The sequence below is a fragment of the Gorilla gorilla genome, chromosome X (genome assembly GCF_029281585.2).
Source record: "Gorilla gorilla gorilla isolate KB3781 chromosome X, NHGRI_mGorGor1-v2.1_pri, whole genome shotgun sequence".
Classification (NCBI taxonomy): Eukaryota; Metazoa; Chordata; class Mammalia; order Primates; family Hominidae; genus Gorilla; species Gorilla gorilla.
This window is the reverse complement of record NC_073247.2, coordinates 23,663,019-23,681,952: the sequence shown is the minus strand read 5'-3', so window position 1 is coordinate 23,681,952 and position 18,934 is coordinate 23,663,019.

Here is an 18,934-nt window from a genome sequence, read left to right as displayed (position 1 = left end):
TTAGCAAGCGAATTCCATCTGCAAACTTACTTCCCCTTTTCCCTGCCAAGTAACATATACACAGAATCTGGAAGTTAGGTTGTAGACATCTCTGGGTGGCTCTTATTTTATTATTATAGAATAATAGTGTTCCACATATCTGTAAGTATTCCACACTTATCTGTCTCTTCTTATTGAGCTTTTAGGTTGTGCTGTCTTATTACTGAGTTTTAGGTATCTTATTTTTAGTATGATATACAATATTATAATAAATGTCATTGTTCATTTTACTTTTTCCTTATTAGGTAAACCAATCTTTCTTAGCTACAGGTCTTTTCTCTCTTAAAGGAGGAAATTATAGAGAGAAGAGATGTTCTGAGCAGATGTTGGCACTGAAAGTCGTGTAATTTAGCAAAAATAATACTGGAATTCTAGTCCATACCCCTCCTCCAGCATTTACTAGCTGAGCAATTTTGGACAAGTCACATAATGCATTCGAAAATTTTCCTTATCTGCAGAAAGGGAGCACCCCTTACCCAGGCATTATCACAAGCTCAAATGAGATGATGTAAACTGTGATGTAACTGTATCATTAGTGGTCATAGTGGTGACTATCATGACTATGATAATCTTTTTTCTAGTCTGAATATGTTCATATATGATAATAATGTAATAATTAAAACTATATCAGACAGCATGGCCTTATTATTTTTAATAATTTCTAGTAATAACCCACCTCAAATCATTTATCTTGTCTAAAAGGAGAAGGAAAATCAGAAATATTATCCTAGTAGGAATCAGGCTGAGAAAGAAGGCTTTTTTTGAAATTTTAATTATAATTCCAAACTATGCTTCACTTCCTCCCTTGCTCCCTGTAGCCACCCTGGCATCAGTGTAGCCTTGCCATCAGCAGGGCAGTCTCACTCCATGGCCTTCACATTTGTTATTTCACCTTTGTGGAATGTTCTCTCTCAAACATCTGCTTGTCTCCCTTCTCCTTCTTTGCTCAAACATCTCCACAAACATTACGTCCCTGGATCAACTGCTATAAAGCTGCTCTACCACCGCCACCCTGGGCATTCCCAACCCTCTTCCCTTTATTCATTTTTTTTCCTATATCACCACTAGGGTCTAAATTCCATAAAGGCAGGGATTTGTGTCTGTTTTATTTGCTGTGCTGTGTTCCATGCCTAAAATGGTCCGCTATATATTATGCATTTAATAATTGTGTTAAATGATTGAACTGATTTTAATGCAGTCCAAGAAATTCATCCATTGGGCTAATGGACTCTTTTTAGCAGTAGTTTTCTCCATTAAGGCATACTCTTCACACTGATTTGGGCAGCAACAGGCCTGTGGGGAGAGCAGGCAGACGCAAAAGAGTGTGCACATTTATGAAGCTTTTATCAGAAAAACAAATGCCCAAAATGACTGTTTACTCTGATTTTTAAAACTGAGGTATAAACAGAGAGCCATGGACTGGGCATGGTGGCTTACACCTGTAATCCCATCACTTTGGGAGGCTGAGGCAGGAGGATTGCTTGAGGCCAGGAGTTTGAGATCAGCCTGGGCAACATAGTGAGACCCCCATCTCTATATAATAAATAAACAAGAATTTTAAAAATGAATAAGCAAAAGAGCCATGTTGTGTAGTTTACAGTGGTTGGTTTGGAGAAAGAACAAAGAAAGAAGCCATAAATGAAGACTTTTGCATAAAGATAAATCCAGGTGGATACGTCGCTCAGTCCTGTGAAGCTGTCCTTGTGGCCTTTGGTTGAAAGCTGTTGTCGTCATTAGGCACACCTTGGTTTAATGTTGAAAGGCAGAAATGAAAAGAAATTGGTATTTAATCTGTACGTATAGCAGAAATCCACTGAGGTGGTAAACTAATTGAATCTCAGCACGCCCTTCATGCATCTACAGCAGGAAAAGCCTGTGTTAGAGAGAGATGAATGCCATGCTGAGTACTTTCACTTTATTCATCTTTATGAACTTTTCATAAACTAATTTTAATTGTCCTTTACCCACAAGCAATAAGGACTCACCACCCCCCTGCCCTGCTTGGACATGCTGTTATTTTACACTCATGCATTTGTAACTCTTGTCTAATTTTATTCCCCCTGTTCAGAAAAATAGAACAGCTGTTAGTCCCAGCTTCCTGGCTGTTCTCTCAGCTTCCCCTTCCTTCCTGTCCTTCTACTCCAGGCCCATGTTATTTCTCTCAAAGCAAGTTTTCAAAACATCAAGGTAGATAAAGATCTAGGAATCATAATTCTTGTATACTCCTTAAGCACAATGTTGGTTTTTTTTTTTTTTTGTCTTGGATCCCATATCCCTAACAATGAAACTGTGCCAAGAATCCATTTGGAAAGTAAAGCCAAGATATATCCCTGTGCAACTAGCAGCAGATAAACAGCTTTCAGTTTAATCCTAATGAGAATGAGCAAATGGACACCGATACTTGGCTTAGTATTTCACCAGGATAATCCCTTTCCCATGCAGTGAAACTCTTCTGTGACCTATTTGTGTGAGTGTGTGTCTGTAGATACAGAGTAGTCTCCCTTTATCCATGGGGGATACATTCCAAGATCCCCAGTGGATGCCTGAAACCCTGGATAACACTGAACCCTATATGAACTGTTTTTTCCTATGCATACATACCTATGATAAAGTGTAATTTATAAATTAAGCATGGTAAGAGATGAACAATAACTAAAAGTAAAATAGAACAATTATAATATACTGCAATAAAGTTAAATAAATGTGGTGTCTCCTTCTCTCTTTCAAAATATCTTTTTTTTTTCTTTTTTTTTTTGAGACCGAGTCTCACTCTGTCACCCAGGCTGGAGTGCAGTCATGTGACCTTGGCACAGTGCAACCTCTGCCTCCTGGGTTCAAACAATTCTCCTGCTTCAGTCTCCCAAGTAGCTGGGACTACAGGTGTGCGCCACCACTCCTGGCTAGTTTATGTATTTTTAGTAGATATGGGGTTTCACTATGTTGGCCAGGCTGGTCTCCAACTCCTGATGTCAAACGATCAGCCCGCCTTGGCCTCCCAAATTTCTGGGGTTACCAGCGTGAGCCACTGTGCCCAGCCTCAAAATATCTTATTATACTATACTCATACTTATTTTCCAACCTTGGTTGAACATGGGTAACTGAAATCATGGAAAGTGAAACCCCAGATTATTTTGTATTTATTCTCCTAGGACATGAAGTGTTTAATTCTGGTAGTATTTAGAAATTTCTAGAAAATCCATTTGAATGTTCAAGTGAATGGAAGAATATGTCACACTTGTCTTTGGTGAAGTCATGAGTGTATTGGAGGATTTCCACTCACAAAGATGGCCTCCTTCAACCTAAATGGTAACACAACTGCCAGGAAAAATGTGGGGGGAATTTAATCCAGGTGCTCTCACCCAGCCCTATTTCAGTGGACTCCAGTCTTGCATACCAATTCAGAATGTTCAAGCTTCAGCTCTAGGGTTCAAATGACAATAGACACAAAGGGGCATCTTGAGTCCAGTGCCAGTTCAGGACATCCAATTTGGGCCTGAGTCAATTACTGGTGGGAAGAAGTTGGCCAGTTCCAAGAGAGTCCTGTAATTAACTATCAATTAATGTGGTGGGAAATTTATATAGAGACCAGAATATGGAACTAGGAATCAGGATCAAAACTTCATTTTAAAGATACTAGATGTGAGACTTCCTCAGCAGATCCAAAACAAGGTTGGTGAGACCAGGGGCAATCTATGGGACGACTAGCTAATATTTCAGTTTGGGGATAAAATTAGACTCACAACTCTGGATATTTGGAAACTAGATTTGATTCTTCTCTGAATGATAAAATTAGCTTGAGGGGATGATTACTGAAAGTGAACGATTCAAAGAAATACCAAGAATTCACCAACAAACAGGACTTCAGGAAATTTGAGATATCTGATTAAATTTTTGGAAATTCTAGAAAGTTTATTTTATGTTGATAACCAAAAAAAGAACATTTTTTTTTTTGCTAGTGGGTTTTAAATTTTTTTTATTATACTTTAAGTTCTAGGGTACATGTGCACAATGTGCAGGTTTGTTACGTCGGTATACATGTGCCATGTTGGTTTGCTGCACCCATTAACCCTTCATTTACATTAGGTATTTCTCCTAATGCTATCCCTCCTCCAGCCCACCACCCCCCAACAGGCCCTGGTGTATGATGTTCACCTCCCTGTGTCCATGTGTTCTCATTGTTCAACTCCCACTTATGAGTGAGAACATGCAGTGTTTGGTTTTCTGTCCTTGTGGTAATTTGCTGAGAACGATGGTTTCCAGCTTCATCCATGTCCCTGCAAAGGATATGAGTTCATCCTTTTTTATGGCTGCATAGTATTCCATGGTGTATATGTGCCACATTTTCTTTATCTGGCCTATTATTGATGGACATTTGGGTTGGTTCCACGTCTTTGCTATTGTGAATAGTGCTGCAATAAACATACACATGAATGCGTCTTTATAGTAGCATGATTTATAATCCTTTGGGTATATACCCAGTAATGGGATTGCTGGGTCAAATGGTATTTCTAGTTCTAGATCCTTGAGGAATCACCACACTGTCTTCCACAATGGTTGAACTAATTTACACTCCCACCAACACAGAAGTCACAGGTCACAGAAGAGTTTCACTGCATGGGAAAGGGATTATCCTGGTGAAATACTAATATATGGTCTACTGAAAATGAGTCAGAAAACCCAAGTGAACTGATCTTAACTACACTAATAAATACTTATATGTATCATTTATTCATTGCATTCCTATTTCTCCACATCCTCTCCAGCATGTGTTGTTTCCTGACTTTTTAATGATCGCCATTCTAACTGGCATGAGATGGTATCTCATTGTGGTTTGGATTTGCATTTCTCTGATGACCATTTGATGAGCATTTTTTCATACGTCTGTTGGCTGCATAAATGTCTTCTTTTGAGAAGTGTGTGTTCATATCCTTTGCCCACTTTTTGATGGGGTTGTTTGGTTTTTTCTTGTAAAATTGTTTAAGTTAAAAGAACATTTCTTAATTCAGCTACATCTCTCCTTGAGTTCCTGGTTTGTGGGCAACAGTAAAGAAGGGGTGGTCTGGAAGTAAAGGATTCACAGTAAGTAAAAGTAATCCACACCAATTCTGAGGGGAAGGACCGAGTTGAGTATCTTCCCAGGCAGTATGGTTCACAGAGAGGCTCAGGGATCATAAGAGCTATGAAAAATAAGGTACAAAGAATAAGGAACATAAAATATATGAGGAATTATCTTTCTCCTCTCCAGTTAGCCTGACCCCTGGTGGCCTCTCATTAAGAAGGAAATCTTAATTATTAGTGTTTTCCTGGAAGATGAACATTTTTTCCATTAAATTCTTTTATGTTATCTAAAAGTCCACAGAAAAGAAAAATGATATACATTTGTGGGATTAAAGACTTCAGAAAGTCCGGCAAAACTATTTCCAGATCTCAGATCTTCCAATAACAATCCAGTTTTATCTCAAACCTACAGGGCTAAAACTTTTATGTGCAGAAAAGCTTACAGGAGTTGCCCTACGATTGGCAATTAAAGATTCTGCCTTCACTTGGCTTATTTTATTGCAAGGAAACTTAGGGTGAGTTTATTGGGAGGCTGTGCCTGGGATGACCCTAGAATGGAAACACTGTCAGAGAGAAGAGCTCTGGGGGTGTCTCCAGATCTGCAAAGGGACAAGCCCATCAGTGGTAGAAATTGCTAGCAAAGCGAATCCTTATTGATCCTTGTGGTTGGCCCAATCCTTGGACTTCAGACGTCTTGTGGGAAGAAATACCATTTGTGGCAGTTAGTGTGGGTGCTTTTGACTGGGTTTCCTCCTGCTGCCCTTTGGGTACCCAAAACACTAAGGCTCAGAGCTGCCAAGGGCTTTCCCCAACAGTACAGACTCATCCACTTTCATTCCTGGCTTGAAGGATCTTGATAGAATAGAAGTTTTGGGTTCTTTCCATATTCCCCCCTCACTCCTCCGCTATGGCCCAGCTCTCACTGTGGGGAAGCTAGAGGTGGCAAAGCTGAGGGTCTTGTTTCAAAATGAATTTCAAACTGTGGCTCAAAACCCACATGAGACTTCAAAAAATAATTTTTAAAACAAGCTAAAAAAAATTCTAGTGAATTCTTCTTACTCATGTCCAGCTGCATCTGACTCAGGTAAGCAAGGGCTCATGTCTCATCTGCCCCTGCCACTGTCTGTCTGTCCTTTGATGTTGGATTAGTTGTTTGCCTTGTGACCTCAGCTTTCTGATGGATTCAAGAAAGGTTTGAACTTGCAGTTTGTCTGTTTTTTTTTTCTTTTTAAAATAATTTTAAGCCCAGACGGCTTTTTGATGTTGTAAGGGTGGGAGCCACGCTATTCCTTTTTTTTTTTTTTTTTTTGAGACAAAGTCTTGCTCTATTGCCCAGACTGGAGTGCAGTGGTGCGATATCTTGGCTCACTGCAACCTCCACCTCCCAGGTTCAAGCGATTCTCATGCCTTAGCCTCCTGAGTAACTGGGATTATAGGTGTGCACCACCATGCCCAGCTAATTTTTGTATTTTTAGAAGACACAGAGTTTTACCAGGTTGGCAAAGCTGGTCTCGAACTCCTGACCTCAAGTGATCCATCTGCCTTGGCCTCCCAAAGTGGTGGGATTACAGGCATGAGCCACTGCCCCCGGCCTAGAGCCACGCTATTTCTAACTCCCATATCTCCAAGAGGAAACTGGAAGTCTCCTCCATAGAACCTAACAAAATGGAAATGTTTGTCTATGGGTCTCTGGATCAAGACACTGCCAAGCTATGGATAGCAGGAACTGTGGCTCCTCCTCTGTATCCCCAGGCACGGTGTGGTACCAGGTACATAGTAGGTGCTCAGGAAAAATGCCTGGGGCTTTTTGCTGCATTTTCATTTTAAGTGATCCTGTTCTCCCCTGTATTTCTGGGGCTAGCAACATTGGCATCACCTGGGAGCATGTTAGAAACGCACGTTTTCTGGCTGCACCCCATCACTGAATCTGGAAAGTGTGGGGGTGGATGGGATCCCACAGTCTGTGGCTTAACAAGCCCTCCAGGTGATTCTATTTGAGAATCACAGGCCTTAGAGAAAGATAAGATCTGCAATTGCTTCTTCTTGCCCTTTTAGGGCTAATGCTGTGAGGTTTCAGGCTGTAGCCCTGATTTCTCACCCCTGGACACAGCCTAGACTCTCTCAGCTACTTTGTACTTGCCCGTGCAGTTTCCCAAACCCCGAATCAGCGACCTCAATTTTACCTCCTCCCACTTTAAGTGAAAGTCAGTGGCAATCAGTAAGCTAAAAAAAAAAAAAAAACCAGCTGGGGAGCAGTGGCTCATGCTGTAATCCCAACACTTTGGGAGGCCAAGGTGGGTGGATCACCTGAGGTCAGGAGTTCGAGAATAGCCTGACCAACATAGTGAAGCCCCATCTCTATTAAAAATACAAAAATTAGCCGGGTGTGGTGGCACACGCCTGTAGTCCCAGCTACTCGGGAGACTGAGGCATGAGAATCGCTTGAACTCCAGAGGCGGAGGTTGCAGTGAACCAAGATCGCACTAATGCATTCTAGCCTAGGCCACAGAGTGAGACTCCATTTCAAACAAACAAAACGATGGACTTTCAAAATCTAGCCAGTGGTTTTTCAACCTTGGCCGCATATTGGAAGCACCTAGTGAGCTCTCAAAAACAAAACAAAACGAAACAAAACAAAAAAAACTTCACACCAATTAAATTATAATCTCTGGGGATGTGGCTTTTTGCTTGTTTGTTTTTTAGTTCTGCAGCTAATCCCATGAGCCAACAATCTTCTAGAGAATCAACACTCTGTTTCTGGCTTGGTAGGGAGACTCTGCCCTCAATTTTTTTTTTTTTTAATAAAATAATCCTAACCTCAACATTGGCTTTTTTTGGAGTAAGGCATTTCTCTCTCCCAGCACCCTCCACCCCACATCATGTGTGCCCTCTCCATGTGTGATCACGAAGGCAGAGATGAGGGTGTGTGTCAGTTCTGGGCACACAGCTATGGAGCTGACTGACTGCTCTCTAATATCCCATCCTGGGTGCTCCAGAAAATGATCTGTAACACACTAAGGTGGAGAGGGTCCTCCTACGTTCTGTCTTTGGGTTTCAAGAGCAAAGAAAGTGCATGCATTCTGTAACTGCTCATTACCCTGGATTCTGTGTCATGGAGAGGTAGAGGAAAGGTTCTGACAAGTAAGACATTTACCGGAGAATGAGTTTTCACTTTTAATAAACATCCAGCCTATTGCCTGGGCAAGCCAGCCAGCTTTGAGGCAGGTGAACTAGGTCATTGTTTCTGCTAAACTTTTCAGTGCAAAAGCAGCTCTCTTGTTAGAGAGCAGATCTGCACATCTTTGCAGAAGCTGAGTGACACATTAGCACATTCTCCAGCTTCTTCCTTCTGATAGTGTCTAGCAGGTATGCACGAAAAGAAGTGTGTGCACAGGGTGGGGACCAATACAGCTTGACAGCTGAGACCACTAAGCACCGTACCCTCCTTCCGTAACAACTTCTGTGCCCTACCCTGCTCCAGCTTCACCACCAAAACTCTCCTCTTGTGCTTCTGAAGTTGGCAGGACAGCAACCTTATCTCCCACAGCTCCATGCAGCTCCATCATCTGTGCATCCTTATCTACATAGCATCATCATCTGGTCCTATGCAGCCTGACCCCCTGGGCGCCCACCAGAGCCATCATATGGTCCCACCACACCTCTGCAGCCTTGCCTCCTATGGCCTCCTGCAGCTCTGTCATCTAACGGGCACTTTCCACCTCCACCTCTATGAACTCCTTCACCCACAGCCTCTGCACTTCCTCTGATAATCAGAGACAGAATTAATCTTGCTTTTCTTGGTTCCAATAGTAGTACTTTATACATACTGTGTATTTTAGAACTTTTCCCACTTTATTATAATTGTTTGCTTGTAGTCCTTTCTCCCTTAATAAACTATATGTTCTTTGCAATCTGGTTTTTACTCATTAAAAATATAAATCCAGAGCCAGTAAGCAACTCATGAATGCTTATTGGTTTGATTTCAGTACATGTTAAAGTTATGTTGGTTGATAGTTTGGAGTTGGGTGGAGGAAAACGGTAAGCCCAACTTTGAGGACGACTAAGGAGTTTCTGGGGAGCCATGTAGGTGGAAAGAGGCCACCACAACGGAATGATGTGGTCTGCAAAGGTAGACAGCTGTTGGGTGAAGATGGTGGACGATTGTCCAGCATGGCAATACCCAATGGCAACAGAATGTGAGCCACAAATACAAGCCAAATGGAATTTTAAATTTCTAGTGACCATATTTTAAAAAAAATAGCAAAATAAATTGATGGAATTAATTCTAATAATGTATTTTATTTAACCTAATACAGTTGACCCTTGAGCAACACAAGTTTGACTTGTGTGGGTCCACTTATATGTAGATTTTCTTCCACCTTTGCCACCCCTGAGACAGCAAGACCCACCGCTCCTCTTCCTCAGCCTACTCAACACAAAGACGATGAAGATGAAGACCTTTATGATGATCCACAGCCACTTAATGAATACGAAATATATGTTCTCTTATGATTTTCTTACTAACATTTTCCTTTCTTTAGCTTACTTTATTGTAAGAATGCAGTATATAACGTACAAAACATGCTTTTTTTTTGAGACGGTGTCTCACTCTGTCGCCCAGGCTGGAGTACAGTGGCGCGATCTGAGCTCACTGCAAGCTCTGCCTCCCGGGTTCACGCCATTCTCCTGCTTCAACCTCCCAAGTAGCTGGGACTACAGGTGCCCGCCACCACACCCGGCTATTTTTTTGTATTTTTAGTAGAGACAGGGTTTCACCATGTTAGCTAGAATGGTCTCGATCTCCTGACCTCATGATCCACCTGCCTCGGCCTCCCAAAGTGCTGGGATTATAGGCGTGAGCCACCGCGCCCAGCCACAAAATATGTTTTAATTGACTGTTTATGTTATTGGTAAGGCTTCTGATCAACAGTATGCTATTAGTAAAGTTTTTGGGGAATCAAAATTATACTTGAATTTTCTATTGTGCAGGGGTTGGTGCCCCTAACCCCGTCGATGTTCAAGTGATAATATATAAAATATTATCATTTCAATATAATCAATATGAAAAATATCAAGGTATTTGATATTCTTTTACCTTTTTGTATGAAGTCTTTGGAATTTGGTATGAATTTTACACTTACTGTTCATCTCAATTTGGACTAGCCACATTTCAAATGTATTTCAAAACCACATGAAGCTCATGTCCACCATATTGGACAGCACAGTCTAGAGGCTGAGTAGACTGGAAGAAGGCCAACTCTTCCTTCTATACCTTGGGGCAGGGAAAAAAAAAAAAGCCAGGTCCCGCCTAAAAGGCCCCAGGTTTATGAAAAAGGAGGGCCATGCCAGAATAAAAGACTACCACTAACAGGGAGCTTGTGGTCCCCCGGAGGGGCAGAGTAGCATGCACTAGGGGCCAGGTGCGAGCCTGGGCAGGGGTGCCTCAGAACTGAAGGGGCTGAGCAGAAATTCCACAGGTTCAAGACACATGTAACAAAGCCATTCTTTTAATGAGCCTCCCCACTTGATGCTGGTTTTATACCACTCAGTTTCATTATCTGTGTTATTATGGGATAATAACTCGCACATGTTGCAGATAAACGACCAGACCAGCAATTTATGAGGGGCCATTCATCTTAGCCTCATGGCTGGACTAAAGGGGAAAATAGACAAGTTCATCCTTATAAATCCAATTAGAAGCAGTAAGTGAAGATCTTCCTGTAGTAGGACAGGAAATATTTGAATGTCAGACACAGTTCAGAAGATGGAGGAGGTTAAGCATATCCCGAAGCTTTTATGTGGAGCAAGAAAGTTCAGCTTCTTGAACATGGAATTTTCTGGAAAACACAAGGGGAAAGCCTGAGCTAACACCCCCAAAAGGAAGCAGCAATTTTTCAGGGAGATTTTCTCGAACAATATATTGCAAAATAACCAGCCACTTAAGGAAAACACTGTATATTTAAGTTCTTTATATTCCTGCCTGTGTTTCCGGACAAATAGCAAAGGTACGTGGGAGGAGGGGGAGCCAGGAAAAGCAAGGGAACAACAGAGACTGTTCACCTCTCACTGGTTCAGAAAACCGTGAGTGTCCGGAGAACACAGCTCTGATCTGGAGACTGACCTCAAGCACTGGGAGACCCCTGTTCAGGATACCTTTTTCAGGGTAAAAGCATAGAAGGAAGTATTGCTTGGTCTTGCAGAACTGTAATAGCAAAATCCTCCACCTGCTCGATCCCTCAGATCTGCTTTCTAGATTATTCAGGGATAGATAAATTATTAGACTGAAGCAAAACAAAGTGTACACAAACTTAGGTTGTTTTCAATATTTAAGAAAGTTCATCCAATAATTAAAAGGGCGTCATTCTAGGCAACTGGCTCACCCCTTTGCATTTCTGGCTAATAACTGCCAAACAGCTTTGTTAAAGCGTCAAAATATGGAACGACTCTGGGTATTTTTAGTTAAGGAGACTTTTTAAAAATAAGATTTTCATTTATGTTCTCACTCATTCACCTTAGTATTTCAAACCATGCCTACCTAAATAAACCTCCATAAGATTTGAGATCTGAATGTTTTAGATCAACATTTCAGACTATACCTACCCAGTACCTATTTTGTTGATAGACTCCACACTTCAGAGCCAGATAAATACAAAATAGCACATAAATAGCAGACCACAGTGCAAACAGTAGCCTGAATGCCCGTACTGCAATAAAGAGATGAACATGCCTTATAATATTTCAAAAAATGAAATACCTTCTAAATCAGAAAAAGCCACTTAAATACACACTAGGTGATCGAAAACACATAGTTAATGACAAGGAATTTCGTGAGATAAGAAACCAGAAAACAAGCACGCCGGCTGACCTTGTAGGACTTAATGGCTTCTTTTAAAATAAAAACATGAAAAGATCTTTCTTCCTTTTTTGAGTAGGAAAAACAAAAAGATCCCTTTGTAAACACACACACACGCCAGTGTCAGAACTATATCAAGGGACCTAGCTGTTTAAATATTTTATTGCCAACAAATTTCACAGACAAGTACTTCTCTCCCTCATGGAGGCTAAGGTTTCTCCTGGGTTTGATATTAGAACTTGCTGGGTGTTTGGGCTTTTCCAGGTTGTTATGAAATAGCTACTGCTCCAGCATGGGTCTTCGTGATTGACTTTCAGGCACAAGTTAAGCTGCCTTATTGATATGGGAGGTAGAAAGAAAGTGTTTAGGCAGATAGGGTAAAAGAGTCCTCGGCAAGGCTTTCCTTCTAACAAAAATCAGCCCGAGAAATTATTCTCTTCGAACAAAGAGCAGCCTGAAAAATCGAGCTGCAGACATAGATAAGCAAGGTGGAAGCTTGCACAGGTGAATGCCAGCAGTTGTGCCAAAAGAAAAGGGCTACCTGGGGGGCAGGTATGTTCAACATGGAGGCCCATCTTCCCCTTTCTTTGTCACCATGTGTAGAGTAAAGGAACAGGCAACATGGCGCCAGCCGGGTAGATGACCCATCTGCATAATAAAAGATCAGGATGTGGGTGGCCAGCTTTTCGTGCCCTATGCAAATGGCACACCTAGTCCTAACCAGTTTTTCGTGCCTTATGCAAATGGAACACCTGGTCCGACCAATCTTTCGTCCCCTATGTAAATCAGACACCGCCTCTTCAAGCTCATCTATAAAACACACTGCATTTCACCTCAGAAGCAGAAACCCATTCAGGACCCCTTTCTCTGCAGGAGAGAGCTCTTCTATTTCTTTCACCTATTAAACTTCTGCTCTAAAGCTCACTCCTTGTGTATCCATGTTCTAGTTTTCTGTGACCGTGAGACAATGAATCTCGGGTATTTACCCCACACAACAATGCTACTTCATTATCATTTTGGAAAAGCCAGTTTTCTTTCCTATTTTGGCTCTGGGAAATGGTGGGCCGGTTCAGTCCTCTGTCCCGTGGGTTCCCCGTGGAGTGAGGATGGGAGGGGTGCTTCCATTGTGTGCCAGTTACTCTTGTAATCCCCAAGACTCCCACCAGCCCATTACCACACAGGTTAGAGGCCACAGATATTACGTACCTTTCCAGATTCCTCTTGTAATTAATGTTGTGGAAAAGCTTTTCTGAGGCTATAATTCCTGAAGGGAAGTTAATAGTATGTGTTACAAAAAAATAACTCTAGAAGCAGGAATCTGTGAAAGGATTAGAATAGCTACATTGATAAATCTGGCTTCTCTTTTTCATTCATCACATCTGCAATGACTGGCTCCCATGTCAACTGTTCATGACTCTTTTCAAAGTATCATTTTCAAAAAGTTAAAATCATGGCTCAGGTCAAAGGTTTAATTCAATTCATTAATGATGGAACCAATGAGACAATAAAGTGTTTCAAAGAGCATTGGAAATGTATAGGCATTAAAAAAGAAGAGTGTTTGAATGAGATTGCTAGGTTGGATACAAAACTGCTCACTGTCCTACAGGGCAATAAAACTATAATCTTTGGGAAAATGATTTGCATCTCTACTAGACATTATACAAGTTAACAAGTAACTTCACAAAGTCTGGGATCTTTAGCAAATGGTATATAGCAAGTTATACAAAGGTATCTTCCTATGGAAGGCCCTGGGGTGGGCTTATAAACCAACACACTATTATGACATTGAAAGGATATCCTGAACTCTCCTGGCCTTATTTCCAAGTTCTGGATAATTTTTCTTAGCACTTTTGTTATTAATCCTTCCCTGCTCTATTTCCATCCATTATGAAGATGGTCAGAAGAATGTGCTGGCAAGTAGATTTCACAATGTGAAAGTTTTCAACACACACCAGAAATTCAGAGAATTGAGATGCATTTTGGAGTTGGGGTAGACGGAATAGGGGAGGGGGACTGAGGCAAAACTAAACAACAAATATAAGTGGCTTTTTTTTCTTTTTAAACTGACTATACCTCTAGGTTTAAAGTGCTTTGTCATAATCTGATAAACTACTTTGGGAAGCAGTTCATCAACTGCATTTTGACTTTGAATAACACATGGAGAATGCACATGCTCATTTTTTCATAGATAAGAGCCTCTTGATTTATCTCATGTTAGTTATGCAATTCTATAAATGTTAATTGGTAATGGGCTAGGGACCAATTTGCAGGAAACAGAACAATAGAAAGCAAAGTGAAAAACTGAGGTTTGGAGCCAAGCTCAGGGTGGGGGAAAGTGCTGGGAAAAGGAAAGAAGAGGAGTTAGAGGTTGTGACCTCCTAGAAGCAACATGACATTGAACAGTTAGAACGGAAGCCGAATGAAGGTCTCTGGAAGTGGAGGAAAGCCCCTGGGTATGGAGATAGGGGTCACAAAGAGCAGCAGATTCAGAAAGAGAAAAGCTGTGTGGAGTTCCAGGGCAGCCTGGATATCAAGCTGTGTTGTAAGAGTTAGCTGAAAAAGTGTTACAAAGCGGTGACATTACCAAGGGGGCCAAGGTGATGGGAGCAGTCCACCCTCACCTAGGCAGCGTATTGTATCTCTGTAATTTTTCAGAAATTCTGGTGGATGGTGATAATGAAAAGCAAACTGACTCTTAGTTTCATTGTTGTGTGGAAATAAACAAAGACCACCCAAAAGAAAACAAACAGAGTCTCTTTATTCAGAGCAAGGGAGTCAGCCATCATCACTTGCAGAGACTCCAAGGTGGGCAGAGGAGTAGGAAAGATTTATGGTAGGAAAAAAAAGGCTCCGAGTATGCTCTGATTAGAGATTGCTGGCATGGGGAAGCTGGAGGTGAGGTAATTAGAAATGGGGCATCTTACGGGATTGATTTGGGGAGCATATTTGCCTTTCTCTGGTTGGTCCTGAGTTGAAAGTGGAGGTAAAAACTAGGGAGGCTGGCAGTCATTGACCAAGTCCTGACCATTCTTGGCAGAGATTGTTGGTTAGGATTCTGTTGTCATATATGATCTGACCATTGTCCATTTGTATATGAGATAGCCATTGTCTGTCAGTCTCTCAATTGTTTCTAAATATTCTACTTGCATTCCTTTATTGCCTGCACCTTAGCAGACGGCTCTCTTGGTATGCTGCAACTATATAGAGATCTGACTGTAGTTGTATTAAAGTTGTACTGAATATGGATCAACGTTGTTGACAAAAAAGAATCAAACTCTGTAAAATATTTGAAGAGATTTATTCTGAGCCAAATATGAGTGACCAAGGCCCAAGGCACAGTCTCAAGCAGTCCTGAGAACATGTGCCCAAGGTAGTTGGGTTACAGCTTGATTTTATACATTTTAGGGGGACAGAAGTTACAGAAAGACATCAATTGATATATGTAAGGTGTACATTAGTTCAATCTAGAAAGGCGGGACAATTGGAAGCTGGGGGCTTCCAGGTCATAGGTGGATTCATAGGTTTTCTGATTGCAAATCGGTTGAAAGAGTTAAGTTGTTATCTAAAGACCTAGAATCAGTAGAAAGGAGCATCTGGGTCAAAGTAAAGGGTTGTGGAGACCAAGGTTCTTATTATGCAGATGAAGCCTCCAGGTAGCAGGCTTCAGACAGATTCGATGGTAAATGTCTCTTACCAAACCTAAAAAAGTGCTATAATCTTAGTTAATCTTTCCTGGATCAGGAAAAGACCTGGGAAGAGAAGGGCATTCTCTGCAGAACGTAAATTTTCCCCACAAGAGACAGCTTTTTAGGGCCATTTCAAAATATGTCAAAGAAATATATTTTGGCATAAAATACTTTGATTTCTTTCAGGGCCTGCTATTTGTCAATGTGATGCTATACTAGAGTCAGGTTGGAATTTAGTTTCTTATTTGCTACAAAGAGTCTGCTTTGTCAGTCTTAAGAGCTACATTTTAATGTTAATGCTGGTCAGTTGTGCCTGAACTCCAAAGGGAGGAGGGTATCATGAGGCCCATCTGACCCTCCCACTTCCCATCATGGCCTGAACTAGTTTTTCAGGTTTACTTTGGAATTCCCTTGGCTGAAAGGGAGGTCCATTCAGTTGGTTGGGGGCTTAGAATTTTACTTTTGGTTTACAGTGTAAAAAAGAGAAATCTGATTTATCTGGTAGCCATATTCAGGACATCCTGGCCATGAAGACACTCAAACTCTGACACAAAACCTGGGTTCTGGTGATGCATAGACTGAGCTATGATATTCCTGGCTTGATCAGTCTCCTGCACTTTTAACTTGTAATTCTCAGTAACTCTGCAGCCTGCCTGCACATTACTATGACAACCACAATCTATTAAATCAGAATCTCTGGGCATGGGCCCCAGGAATCAGTAATTTTTAAAAATCCCCCAGGCGATTGTAATGTACAGGAAGTTTGAGAATGAGCGCTCTAACCCTTGCTACTTAAAGTCTGGTTCCCCAGTCACTGGCAACATCTGCAGCACACAGGAGCTTGTTAAAATTTCAGAACACTGGGCTGCACCCTCCACCTTTGGAATCAGAATCTGCATTTCAACTAAGCTCCAGGTAATTAGTATGCGCCTTGAAGTTTGGGAAGCACTACTGAACAATTGGTTCAGTGTGGTCTCTTTGTGAAGAGGAGAAACACTAGTATTATTTCCCATTTTGCCACCCAAAGAAGAGATCTCTTCTCCCTGCCTTCATCTCGTCATCTGACTGTAAACATTGCTACAGGTGACAGCTCAGGCCTTCTTCTCTTGGAGAAACTGAGCAATTAGTCACCAGAGCTAGACTTTTAAAAATTAAAAGGTATAGTGTGGTCATGAACAGTGCAGTTGCTTATCACAATTCCCAAAAACTTAAGGAAAAAAGAAAACCGAGAGCAAAAGCCACCCCTACCAAAAAACAAAGTTGTCTCTTTTTTCTTTTTTTTTTTTTTTTTAAGACAGAGTCTCACTCCGTCACCCAGGCTGGAGTGCAGTGGCATGATCTCAGCTCACCGCAACCTCCGCCTCCTGGGTTCAAGCAGTTCTCCTGCCTCAGCCTCCCAAGTAGCTGGGATTACAGGTGCACATCACCATGCCCGGCTAATTTTTTTGTATTTTTTAGTAGAGACGGGGCTTCACCATGTGTGCCAGGCTGGTCTTGAACTCCTGACCTTGTGATCCACCCGCCTTGGCCTCCCAAAGTGCTGGGATTATAGGCGTGAGCCACCGCGCCCGTCCCAAAGTTGTCTTTTCCCAGGAAAACATTTTAGGTCAAAGAGTCAAAGGCTATTCCATTAGATTACCAAAACCCTTGAAGTTTGTTAAATAAATTAGTGTCAATAAAAAAAAACCTCTGATTATTTCATGTTTTAAAAGCATTTCTAAGGAAGAAAAGATTCAGGGTGGGATTAAGTAATAATGAAATATTTGTATTTGTCCTTCTGTATGTGGAAGAGCTCACATCCAAGAACAAGATATTCTTAAGAATATCTTAAAACTTATTGACAAGGGTCTTAAACTGAATTAGGTAAGGCATGGATATTTCTCTAGAACCCCGCCCCCACACACAAGAAACAGTCTAAGACTTCTTATCACATCTCATAAAAATTGTGAAGTCTACTTCTAACGAAGAAGTTAAATTGTGAGGATATGGTATAAGGAAATGACACCAGATGCTAACTCCAATCCACAAGAAGTGACGATAACCAGAAGTAATAAATATGAAGGTTAATATATAACAAACTCTGTAAATATATACTTGCTGTCCTTTCTTCTCTCAGCCGCTTTAAAAGACATAAGATTATGTAAAGCAATAATTATAACAATGTATTTTTAGGTTTCTAACATATACAGACATGGTATATATAGTAGCAATAGCACAAAACAGGGGTAGGGAATGGAGCTATATAGGAATAAAGTTTTAATATCTTACTGGAATTAGGTTAGAATATTAGGAGTGAATTATAATAGATTAAGATGTATATTGTAAGCTGTAGAGCAACCACTAAAAAAAAAAACTTAAAAAAGTTAAAATGTAATTAAAGGAATTAAAAGGATACACTAGAAAATATCTACTTACTACAAAAGAGAATAGTAAAGAAGGAAGACAGAAACAAAAAATACCTGAGACATGTAGAAAGCAAACAAAACAAAATGGCAGACATAAATCCAACTGTTTCAATAATAACTGTAAATATAAATAGATTAGACAATCCAATCAAAAGGCAGTGATTATCAGATTGGATAAAGAAAACAAGATCTAACTATATGCTGTCCACAGTAGACACACTTAGGATTCAAAATTGTAAGGGTATGTTCATGTCTAAGGATTGGAGTCTATGCTGAGTGTGGATGAGTACATTTGATCTACTGTGTGTTGGGCACTGAGGTACAATGATTTTTTTTTTTGTCTTAACTATAGCTCTTTTGTATGAAAGATCCTAACCCTCTAATACCAAGACAATTTCAGCTCTTTCAGTGAGCATCCTGGAAAATTCAAATATTATTCTCTCCTAATAAGTTCAAAGAGGAGAAGGACAAGATGAAAAGATGAGGCTAGAAACTATCAAATTATAATTTTCAAGAAGTTAAAAACATAGTTATACCTACAATAAATGAACATGTTTTGAAGATTTATTTAACTCACAAATGAAGGAGCCAGTAGGATGGTATAGCTGATCCAAAGGAGAATGCTTAATCCTTAAGCATTTATAGTCTCTGAAAGAAAGAATGCTGAAACAAGATCTCCAAGCTAGAGACAAAAATGCTTAATATCAGATGGGGCAGAAAACCCATAATACTTTTCTAATGGAAAGAAATCATCTACATCTCTATCTGACAAAATCTCCTTCCCATCTCTTTCAGTTTATCAATTTTCTACAAGTTGTCATCTAATTTTATAAAGTCTTGGGTCTAACCAAGTAAATAAGAAATCAAGGTTGCCTACATTAACTGTACCTTAG